Here is a 12,544-nt window from a genome sequence, read left to right on the forward strand (position 1 = left end):
CTTGCTTTAACTTGTACCATATTGTGAAGATCCTGCTTCACCTCTGACAAGTTCAAAATGCCTTCACAAAGTATCCCATTTTGATTTGGGATTTGAAATTCATCTGAATCTGCTCTCACACACAGGCAGGAAAGTAGGGCTTCTGAGGCAGGTCTCGGGCTGTGGGCACAGGCAGTCATCATGAATCCTTGTCCCAAAACATTTAGGGCTTTAAAGTTCAATTGCAGCACTTTAAGTTGGGCCCAGAAATGCACAGGCTGGTGTCTACATGCCCTAATAGAAACCACCTCCTGATCAAATTTGTTAAGTACTCTTTTAAAGCAGTCAGTCGGTTAAACCACAGGAGTGCTCTAGACAATGGTTGCAGAAGACACCGTTGCTAAACCACTTACATGGCAATCATGCTATTGATTATAATGGGAATATATGCTGCTTAGTGGCTCAGCTATAACCCAAAAGCTACATTAACCTGGCTAAATACTCTTAGGGTGCAATACCAGTTTGAAATGCTTGTTTAATATGCAATAGAAATGCAATTTCACTGAGGTCTAATTATTCTTCACCTCTTCCCTGATCAGCTTGCTGCATGAGTGCCTCTCTCTTTTTTCCTTAAAAAAAATACCCCACACCTCATTTTTCTGCATTTCTCTCATACCTTTTCAGCACTTAATTCCAGGCATCTAGTGATCTGTCTCTGACTTCACCATTACAACATGATGACTTCATAGTTGGGTTCAACGTGTCAAGAATACTATTAATCTTTCCCTGCTTGGGTTCATATAACTCTCAGGTGAGATGAGTGATACAGTTAATAAATTGGGATGGAATAGCTGCAGTTGTCTCTAGGGCACTCTGATTCATGCAATGTAAAGACAGACACCTCGTCTTCAGCTCCTTCTTTTATAAATGCCCCAGGAATCCATTAGCAAAATGCACAATATCCAAAGCCAGCCAAAAAGCAGTCTTTGTTGCCATCACCAGTGCATGCAGCAAACTCCAAATCTAAAAACAAATTGAATCAGAGCTCTGAGATTCCACATGTGCTCAAATCCTGTCTCATCCCCAAAGGAGCCGTTATAGGAGGAAAAGTTTGGTAAACATTACTTTGGAACAGAGTTGAGTTGTATTGATTAGATGTGAAGTGTCTCCAAAATACACTGGTACCTCGGGTTAAGAACTTAATTCATTCCAGAGGTCCGTTTTTAAGCTGAAACAGTTCTTAACCTGAGGCGAGCTTTCACTAATGGGGCCTCCTGCTGCCGCTGCACCGCTGGCGCACAATTTCCTTTCTTATCCTGGGGCAAAGTTCTTAACCTTGAGCAACCACTTCCTGGTAAGCAGAGTTTGTAGCCCGAAGCATCTGTAAGCCAAGGTACCACTGTACAGTCATACCTCGGGTTGTGAACGTGATCCGTGCAGGAGGCACGTTTGCAACACGCAGCATTCACAGCCTGAAGTGCCACGTCTGCACACAGGCGTGATGCGATTCGGCACTTCTGCACATGCGTGTGACGTCATTTTGTGCTTCTGCGCATGTGCAAGCGCCAAAACCCAGAAGTAACCCATTCCTGTACTTCCAGGTTCGGCGCGGTCCGCAACCCGAAAACGCGAAACCTGCAGCGTTCGTAACCCAAGGTATGACAGTACCTCCCTTTTGTTATGCACCTAAATAAAGGCACCAGAATGCTAATTAAGGCCAGAGGGTGGCAGCTATGTCGATATCCATCTGCTTGGTGCTTTACCCAAAACAAACCCCAAAAGTGGAGTTAACAGATGGTGTGGTGAAGCAACAGCTGAACTTTGCTGCCCTATACAAGCAGGCCAGCCTCTGGTTTCAGTGCTCAGTGCCAGCTAGTGGCTTTGGGACTTATTGTACACCTCAAATGCCAAAGACCATGGATGTGATTGCACACTGCATGAACAAAACTACAGTTGCAGGCTTGATGGTGGCTTTTAGGGAGCAGCATTGTAATTTTAGATTCCCCACCCCCAAAAAATAATAATGTAGGGTTTTGTTGATATATGTATATAACATACCGGTATTTCCTTATGTTAACTGTGTGGTTCTAAAGGAAATGATTGTCAAACAATGAAATGGTTAGCACATTCTTCTTTCTTTTAAGTGTTAAATATGGGTCAAAGTACAGTGAGTGAGGTTAAATGCAAATTGCATCAGCTGGGGGGGTTGATTGTTAAAGTAATTGGATCAGGGCAGGCATGGAGTGGTAGTTAACCCTTTCCTTCCCCGGCTGCAGTCCTAAGGAAAAGTCCTCTTCTGATGTCTGAGTTTGTTTTGGTGCCTCTTCCCCCCACCCCCACCCCACACCTCAAAAGCAAATACTAGCTTCAGAAGAGAGAGGATCTCTCAGGTCCACACAATGGTTTCATTCATTATTGGATCCCATCCATTATTAGTCCCCAACTGCACTGATGCAAATTGCATTTTTCTAAAAACCACACAGAGGCATTTCACCTCAATCATCCTTTCGCCCTGACTCATCATTACTAGGGAGCTTTTGAATACATGGCAAACTTATGCAATTCTGACCAGTCATTGAACTCCTTTCTGGGAGTGGACTTGTTCAGTGGCGTAGCGTGGGGGGTGCAGGGGGGGCCGGCTGCACCGGGCGCAACATCTGGGGTTAGGGCAAATCCACGGGTTAGGGGGCGCAAATCCACGGGTTAGGGGGCGCAAATCCACGGGTTGGGGGGCACAAATTACTTGCCTTGCCCCGGGTGCTGACAACCCACGCTACGCCACTGGACTTGTTGTACAGCATTTAACCCCTGGTCCAGCAACTAATAAAAGAATGATCAGAAAAGAATGAGTGGAAAAGTAAATAAAAAGCACCACGAGGAAAGAAATCAAACACCGGCACAAAGAGAAACCACTCTCTTTTCCATTTGCACTTGCCATTTTTACGAAAGGCATTTGACTTCCAGCCCATCTATAGAAGCATCGGGGGATGAGAAGAGTGTGTGGTATCAGATATCTTGACAAAAATCAGGTAGCATAAGAACACTAGCTCCTAGCCCTTGTGATCATTAAGAACCATTTGTAAATGCATGTGCAGCATGTGGTGGAAGATTTGCAGACTTGGAAAGGTCTGTTTTGTTGAACAAAGAGTCCAATGGCCAAGAACTTCTACTAACCCAAGTGCTGCTGTGGGACCTGAAAGGTCTGCTGCCCACAATCCCTTGCACATTATAAAGTGTCCTGAGGCGCAGCCCTTCAGTCTCATGCGGTTTTACTGGCACACATACACTTACATACAAACAGATGGATCAGGCCAGCGGCCCATCTGATTTGGCATCCTATTCTCACAGTGCCACCCCAATACCTATGAGAAGCCTACAAATGAAACCTAAATGCAGCAGCTGAAGTGTACTGCCTCTGACCAGGGAGGCAAAGAATATCCATAGGGGTTAGTAGCCTTATCCTCCATGAATCTGCTTGACTTGCTGAGGACAAAAGCTGGGTCTGCCCTTGAGGAAGGGCTACAGATAGTTCTTGGTCCTTCTCCATTGGCTGCTGCTTCCTCGGCCCTACACTAACCAGTCCCATTCTCCATTTCTTTTTCTTCCTCCCTTTTCCTCTCACCATGCCCAGAACAGCTCCCATCCTTGTCAAAAGCTGTTGCACAGCTATAATAAAATATTATCTAGGCTCAGCTCCACATTTGTCTGGGGGCAGTGCAGTGGGCTGGAAGTCATGTGACCTGCTCAAAGCACATAAGCTGGTCAACAGGGGCTCAAAATTCATGAATGTCATGAACAGTGATCTTTCCAAGATCTGAGCAAGCTTATTTGGAAACGAACTCCTTGGAAATCAGCGGGGCTTCCCATTGAGTAAATGGAGCAAGCATTGGAGTGTAATACACAGCCTTTCTCCGCTGTTGTCCTGGCCCAGGTTCCTTTCATTTAGCTATGTCTCCTTGTGCCAGAAGAGCACTTCATGGGTCAGACTGTTAGTAGCAGCATTCCTGGATGGAGGAAAGAGGGAGGGTGGTGAGAAACGTCCACTTCACTAAACTGAAAGGACGTGTGCTTACCCTGCAGGGAAGTAGAGCCCACAGGTTTGCTCTGCCACCCGTCAGCTGCATTATCTAAGCATGGCCTACTTTGATGGCGTCTGCCATAGCAGATTTCCTGTGAATGGTCTTCCACATTAGCAGCACACCTTGCCTCCCAATGTTCACTACACTCATTAGGCAATGCAAAGTGACAATGTACCCCGACAAGTCTCTGTCTTGTTGCATTTTTCAGAGAGGCTTCTCTCCCCTTGTTTTATAGAGCTTCATGCTTCCATCAGATCAGATAATGGGGCAACTACTTCAGTCCTGAGCTTGTTATCGCCCTTGCTAAAACGTGGGCATCTTTCCTGCCTACATCTTTGGACTGAGCACTTAGGAATTGTCATTAAAACCTCTTCACAGCAGTTGCCTACATTTTAAACGAAGAGTGATTATTACTAGAGCTACAGGTTTTGTCAATTAATTAGTTCATTTAATTGCTCTTGAGCAGTCAGAAAACTTGCGCCCAATTACCTGGGCAGAATATTTTTTTCAAAAGGAAGTTTACTTTTAATGCAATCACTTGCAGTTAAAAATATATGCATGGCAGGCATCTTCTTTGAAGAGGCATCCCTTCTCTTGTATAAAGAAGGGGCTATCTCTTCTGAAATGGTGTAATAATGGTGGTTGATCCAGACAACTCTGTTTTAGTTCCCCAATTGTATTCTTCTTGTCCTTTGTATGATACTCGCAGTGCTCTTCAGAACTCAGAGAATACTCTCAAATTTGAGGGAATGGAAGTTATGTCTGCAATCCCATACTCGTTGACAATAAGTGCCATTGAAAATGATTCTGGGTAAACACATACAGAATTGCACCAGGAATCTTATTTCTGTTTTTTGTTAAGTCCAATTCATTCTTAGTTGAGCCCAAGGTTACCGGTATGTTCCTCTCACCTACGAAACAGTGAAATGTGAGCATCGGCTCCATTTTATTAATAAGCTATATGAAAAGATAGAGGGGCAACCCCTCATCTTAGCTTTTCAGCCATACCATTCATGGTGATATATTTGTGTGGTCGCCATTCTGTCAGAAAAAGTAAACCCTCTATGATTAATTTAAATATATATGCAAATTCAAAAGTGCCTGTTGTCTAACATTAGGGCTTACTTGTCACTGTCCCAAGAAGGTGGAGAATGGTTTGGCCCTTTCATCCTTGGCCAAGTGACCAGACATCATAAGGTTCCCAGAAAACTCTGGATGGATAACAACCCTAATGATGAGATGAGATGCTTTCAAGCTAAACTAATTGGGCGTATTGGAATTCCTATTTTTATTGGCCACATTGACTCAGATAAAAGATAAGATGGTACCATGTACATTCTCATCATGGAGCAGTAAATCAGCCAATAAGGTTTATATGCTGTCAGTACATTAGCTGCAAATGTAAAACTTATTTCCTGGATGTTGCTTCGTAAGATGCACTATTAGACAATCTGAAGAAAATTAAGTCATAAGTGTTGCAGGCTTACAGCATCAGCATCATACATTTTATGAGAGTCATTGGGTTTGCCAGATAGAATCAAGCCTATCAGCTGTGTTTCACTCCAGAATCTGGTTTCAGAAACTTTCCAAATCCATTCATTCTGGGGAAAGGGGACTTTTAAGGTGGCCAGAAAATCAATTGGGGGTTATGAAATTAAGAGCTCACCCAGAATAACTTTGGGCTGGTTTCTCAATGTCCAGTGCATTTCCCATCCAGTCTGATAACTTAAGTCAATTTCAGCGGTTGAAGAGTATTGAAGGTCATGTTTATCAAGGAGCTTCCTGTACTGCAGATCTGATGCCTTGGGGCAGAATGCAGACTCTTATATTGGTAAATGTGTGCTCCAGTCTCACACTGTGTATCATGAGATAATGGGAATGTGGAGAGGGACACTTACAGAGGACAATTGGTTGGTTGGTTGGTTGGTTGGTTGGTTGGTTGGTTGGTTGGATGCAGAGGTGCTCAGCCCCTTCCATGTTTGCCTCTTCTTTCATGCACCTTCCCCACAATGTCCTAATTCACCATTCCCATTACAAGCTGACCATCTTGTTATAATCAGCAGCAGATGCTAGAAACCACACCGAGCAAGTTGGAGTTAACTCTTTATTAGCAAAAACAGGATCTGCACAGGAGCGTCCGGCCTAATGAGCACAGCAACTCTTCTTCATGAAGCAGTTGTGGAGACTAAAGGTCCCTCTCTCCCCACATCTGCCTAAGGCTCCTCCTCTTCAGGGTTTTCCCCAAGCAATCTGAGACTTTGCCTGCTTGAAGCTAACTTCTCTGCTCTCTTCATGCCTCTCTTGATTCTGGGAGACTATGGGGAGAGGAGCTTGTTGCAGCATGAGGGGGAAACACCCATGACTCTTCACCAGCCTTTTGGCCTCCCTCCTTCCACTCTCCTGCTTCAGCCTCTGCCTCTGATTCTGGACTTCTCTCCGCCACAGACTGTGCTGAAAGTTGGGGTGCAATCATGACTATATATATCTGCAGCCATTAGGGCTGCCCTACGTCCGGATTTTCCCAGACATAACCAGGATTTCAAATGTAGAATTGATGTTTGGGATGAATTTCTGATCTTTGACCCTAGCAGGCATCACCGCAGTTACAGTTAAGTGAATGCAGTACATGTACATATCTACTTTTAGATAGAATAGTTAAGAATCTGCCATCCTCCTTTGCACTTGGACAGAGAACCAAGAACCCGAAGTGTGCTGTTAGCTTTCATTATTAAAAGAAACGTAAGAACGGCTTCATTTTCAACACTGCTTTTAGTATGGTCAGACAATGGGAGTTAAAAAGCTTTGTTGATGCATAATTACAGCGAGAAGTGCAATTTTCTAAAGAATAACAAGCACTCTTTTTCATGATTGTAGTTAAAATGTGATTATTACAGTCCCTTAGAGCCAACGATGCTTAAATGCAGAAGAGGCGGGAAGTTACATCAGTTGCAAATAAGAGAATTGCTGATAACCATCTGAGGACCAGAATGTAGAACTACTGCAATATTTTCAAAAACAGGGTAGGAGAAACAGGGAGGGGCAGGTAGAGCCATGCAACCTCATACACTGCAATCTACTTTTAAAATGATTCTCTTCCTACCATTGCTCCTTGATCTACTCTCCCAGTCCCTAGAGGGCAATCTGTACCACTGCTGTATTCCAAAATTCACTTTCCCTAAAACAAATCTGACCCAGGCCCTTTGTTATTTTTTAGTGGCCCCAGTTCTTGGAACAGGTACAAGGAGCTGGGCTTTCTCCAAGTCAAGAATCCAGCCTTTCTGCATCATTTTTCTCAAGCAAACCCTGTAAAACTCTGCAGAAATAGTTGTTCTAATTGGTGGTTGCTGCTGTGTCTGTGTGCTCTCTGCTAAACCACACACCCTGCTTCGATGGGCTTCCTTATTATTGCTTCATACCCAGCCTAGTTACGGGAACATGCGGCAGAATTGTGGTCAGGCATCCGCCTCACTAGAAAGTTGCTGCTGAGTGGACTGTGGATATGTTTCTGTCTCATTTATGTTTGCAAGGAATTAGCTTTGTTAGACATCTGCTGAGGCCTCAGCACCTCAGCAGTGTCTGCCACTGATCCCCTGATTCACTGCTGCTGACCAGGAATGGCATCAGCACTTGTGCAACAAGAATATGCAAAGCCCTTAGCCGGCAAGTGGAACTGAGATGGTTCCCTCCACCCTCCTGAATGTCCTGAAGCCTGTTGAAGTTAGGTTGGCCAGAGTTCAGAGGAGGGCCATTTCCATTGTGGCACCCATTTTGTGGCATGAGCTCCTTATGCTTTGGAGCTCAGGTGAGCAGCGAAGATGGGTGCTTTCACAGGCAATTGAAGGCCTTCCTGCAATTGCCCTAACTGTAAGGACTGGAATGTAAGTCCACATGACATGCCACCATCAGCACAGGCACGAACAGGTCCGGTCTCCTTGTAGAAGTGCTTCCTTGGAAGCACTGTCTTCTTACCTTGAACAAGAACCGCACAAAAGACCGGTCCTACCCCTTTAAAAGTAGAGCCAGGGCACGTGTGTCAGGTGTGGAGGTGACACATTTGCTTTGCCTAGCCAGGTTTCCACTGGTGTACCTTTTGAGCCTTGCAGCCTGTATTCTGAGACGATGCAGTGTGCTAATTTCATTAATAAAACTTTCAGAATTTCCTGAACCAAGAGTCCGAGTCATAGGATCACAGAAGGATCACAGGAGATCCTAACCCTCTGCAATGTAACGTCTTTTGTGTGAAGCTGGAAGCCTAGACAGGAGGAGCCCTTAGAATGCACAGGACCCTAGGAGAAAGCATGGCACTTAGAAGTGAGGTTGAAAAAGACTCAGAGTCAAGAGTGGATTTCATGCTCTTTATTCAGCTCATAGTGGTGAGGAATGAAAGTTTCCCCAAAGTATCTGCTTTATATACATTATTTACACAATGGGCTGCACGTGATTGGCTAATTCCGGAATTCTCCTGTAGGCCAATCAGGTTGTGGATTCACTTCCATTTGGAGCTGGATTGGGTGGCTCCTGCAGACCAATCATACTGCTGCATTGTTCTAGGACCAATCAGACTGCTGCATTTTGGATCCTATTCAACTCAGTACTTAACAGAGGTTTTATAGGGGAAGTAAAGTTTTATAAGTTTGTAGTGGTGCTAAGTATTCCATCTCCTGCCCCACACCTCTATGAACTAGAAAGAGATGCCCCACCTACGCTGTTTCCCACAGCTTTAAGCAGAAGCTGATGCTGTTTTCCTCAGTTATTAGCATGTTGATGCTGCTGATCATAGAAGCGTAAAACTGTAGAGTTGGAAGGGACCATAAGGGTCATCCAGTCCAACCCCTTGCAATGCAGGAATATTTTGCCCAACATGGGGCTCAAACCCATGACCCAGAGATTAAGAGTCTTGTGCTCTACTGATTGAGCTATTATCCTTACTGCTGTTTTATATACAGTACACACACACACACACGTTTTATGTTGAAATCTGCCTTGCGAATCGGTTTTGATTCAAGAGGCAGGATATAAATATTTTAAAGAAATGGTATTAAAAATACAGTTGACCTTGAATCATAGCTCCGTGTCGATCAGTTTCTTGTTTCCAGCCGGCCTTGGAACCAACCCTTGAGATTTCCACATCCCACACACTGCCGTTTCTATGTAACTAGCACTCTCAATATTTTCAAAGTAGATGCTTGCAGTGTTGGACTTCTGCAGTCCTCCATTCTGGTAAAAGATAATGGCTCAAAAGGTGTGTGTGTGTGTACAGATATCTAATGAATATAAATAACTCAGTTTCAGAGACATAACAGTTAATAACTGTAGCAAATAAAAGGACTCGGACAGCAAACCTCCCAGGAGTCTTAGCTTTCAGTGAGTGACAGGTACATTAACTGGAGATGATTGGACTGCATCCAGTCAGTTTATAAATGGAGCAGTCAGGAGTAGTAGAAGCACATTGCAAGCATGTATAAACACGAGATTTATCCCGGGAACATTTAATTAAACTGGAAAGGTAATGTGTAACTCTTCCATTTCAGGGAGCACTACATTGGAGTCAGATGAGTTACTGTACAGGGGGGAACACTTTGTCAAGTTCAGGGTATACATACAGCATGTATGACATGCGATGAAAGCAGCCGGAGAAATGCCACTGCTTCTCTTCTTTGTCTGTTAAACTGTGCTAGACTGGTTGGTTTAAGCAGGGGAATTGGTAAGTCGCTGCAAAGACACCTGTGCTTTAGAAACAAGCAAACAAATAAAGAAATTAGTGTATTTTTTAAAAAAAACACATTGCTTTAAAATTTATTTTATGGTATCTTATTTTCACTGTAAGGCCCTGATGAGTCTGCCAGACTGAAATGTGGGGTATAGAGGCAGGAAAGAACAAACAAACTGTGTTTATCATTTGTGGGTTGTTGGGGTGGGGCAAAACAAACCATGAACCTTGGCTCAGAGGTAATGCTAAACCAGATTATGGCTTGTTTTCCAGTAGTGCAGCAGCAGCAGCAGCAGCAGGAGTGGTGGGGATCAGTTGTGGAGGAACCCTCTCTGGCACCCGGGGCGGCGCACTCTGTACAGACTGCGCATGTGCGACATCCCGTATGGACTGCACATGTACAGTGACCGTACGGGATGCCGGACATGCGCAATCCATATGGGCTGTTGCTCGTGCATGGCGACCGTACAGGCTGCCACGTGAGCACCATCCCATACGGACGCCGCACAAGTCCATCCCATATGGACTGCAGGCCCCCTTGGCTGCTCTACAGCTGGGGGGAGGCAGGGACCATCTTGTCACCCCTCCCAGAGTGGCGCCCGGGGGGACCCGCCCTCTCCGCCCTCTCTTCCTACGCCACTGGTGGGGATGAGGGAGGAAGCGCTCACAGCTTCAGCAGTGAACATTGGTACACTGCACAGAGCATAGTTTAATTTAGCTACGCTTTAAAGAAATGTGCAAACCAGACCAGAGTGTTACTCAGTAACAGGCAACCTGTGCTGGGTCGTCCAGGCCTGTCACGAGGGCATTTGGAGCTGCTGGTTTTTGCGTTGCAATTTCTGAGAGTGTAATTTTAGAGGTTAGAGCAAAGGAGACAGGGTTAATCGAGCAATATCTTCCAGCATACACTGTAATAAAGCCCTTCTGTGTGCTAAGTAAATGCCAGCTTATTTCCGGACTATGCTGTAATGTGCTAGCTGCGCAATTATATTTTTCTTGAATAACACTGTACAAGCAGCCTGCTGCATAGCATCCTTCTTATGCTGGACACCACCAGCCTAATGAAGCTGAGTTCAGTGAAACTTTGAAAGAGAATGGGCGAATCTGTCAGTACTGGTTTCTCTCAGTTTCCTATTTTTAAGATCAGTTCACCACCTTTCTGCATCAGGTCCTCATGAATATTCGCCAGCATTTTAGTATGAATTTCTCCAGATATACACATTTTTGTAAGCAATTTCCCATAATATAATGTTGAGAAGAGCAGGGCTTCATTGTCCAAACTAGCTGCAGCTTGCAACCGTTTGAATGCTAAGACAGCCCCATGGGTTGAAGGTATATGGGGATTCCAGACCTATACTGGTGATATATTGGTTAATTCAAGAGAATTTAACTGCACACACACACATCACCGTCTAAGTGGAATTGTTCAGTGAAGTAGAATAGTCTCGCTAGTGACATTCCCTATGCCCATGTAGCTATGTTTTCTTCCCGGCATTGTATTCCATGTTGCTAAGGTAATTTCCCTTTCTGAACGTCTGTGGCCCCACATCACCTCTTCACCTCAACTCAGAAATCAAATGCAAAGGTCGGAATTACCACTCCAGGAAGCCTCTCAGCAGGGACAGCAAACTCTGAACAACAGCAAAAAAATAAAAATAATGTCCCAACATTTGCTACCTTGAGATGCTAGCCTCACCCTGATCCTTGGTGGGGTCTGCATGCAGTCTGCTTAACTTTCTTCTCGTTCTAAACTCTCTCTCTCTTTCTCTCATTTTTAGGTGAGCAAAGAACATCTTTCCAGAGCAAGTCTGTAAAAAGCTCCTGCCTTCTTGAAAATTGCTCTGAAGAAGACACACCTTTACCACAGGGCCTACTGGAAACTGCCAAATGATAATGGCCAGGAAGAGGGGCGGTGTTCTGTCAAAGGATCTCATTTACTTAATTGTTTAGCCAAAAGCTGAAATGTCTGGAAACCACAAAGTCATGGCCCTTAGAAGTCCGCATTGTTCTGTACTCTCACAACATTATAATAGAGTGATTTCATCACCGTTATTTTCATCTTTTCTCTCCTTCAGTTCTTTTTAAATAGTAAACTAGTGAGGCTGTCCTATAGAATGATGGCTCTATAGAATATATTGAATATCCTTTACTGGACCAAGTAATTGTATAAAATAGGAATGGTCTCCAAACCTTAACTTTAGGGAGAGTTGTTTAGAGCAACAACAACGTTAAAATCCTCCTCTGCCTTTAGCAACAGCCCAATATGCGGATGTAGTCGGAGAAGCTTAACCGGCTAATATGTCTCTGGATCAGGCTAGTGATATAGGCACAGTAAAAATAAATAAATTTAAGTGGCAAGTCTAGTTTCTGACCAGAGGCTATAGCATAACAAAAATGACCCTGAACAACTTAGCATCATCAGCAAATTTGGCTACCGCACTGCTTACTCCTAGCTCCAGCTCATTTATGAACAAGTTAAAAAGCACAATGCAGATGACAGAATTAGATAAGCTTATGCTATGCACTTCTGTATTGAATAAACATGACGGAAAACATTTTAGAGAAGGCACTGTGTTATTAGCGCCATTTGTGCAGTTTCATGTAATATTGCAATGTCAGATATCGGCCAATCATGGATGTTATCGATTGGGCATTTTCTGCTTATTGACTTGATGATTTCAAGCAGGTTCAACACAGTTTGATTTGTGTTCTTTTCAGAACATAAATCCACGATAAAAGGTTGGCGGTCATTTGGTCCGATTGCTGGTGATTTATC

General features: G+C 44.2%; 1 long non-coding RNA gene across 1 annotated transcript; it reads left to right on the top strand.

Moving 5' to 3' along the window:
- The first annotated feature begins 494 nt into the window (after positions 1–494).
- Positions 495–12,323, top strand: LOC128408095 (uncharacterized). The gene is made up of 2 exons (XR_008328967.1): positions 495–790; positions 11,547–12,323. It is a non-coding gene; the product is annotated as an uncharacterized LOC128408095 (long non-coding RNA).
- The last annotated feature ends 221 nt before the right edge of the window (positions 12,324–12,544 follow it).

This window comes from Podarcis raffonei, chromosome 2 (genome assembly GCF_027172205.1).
Source record: "Podarcis raffonei isolate rPodRaf1 chromosome 2, rPodRaf1.pri, whole genome shotgun sequence".
Lineage (NCBI taxonomy): Eukaryota > Metazoa > Chordata > Lepidosauria > Squamata > Lacertidae > Podarcis > Podarcis raffonei.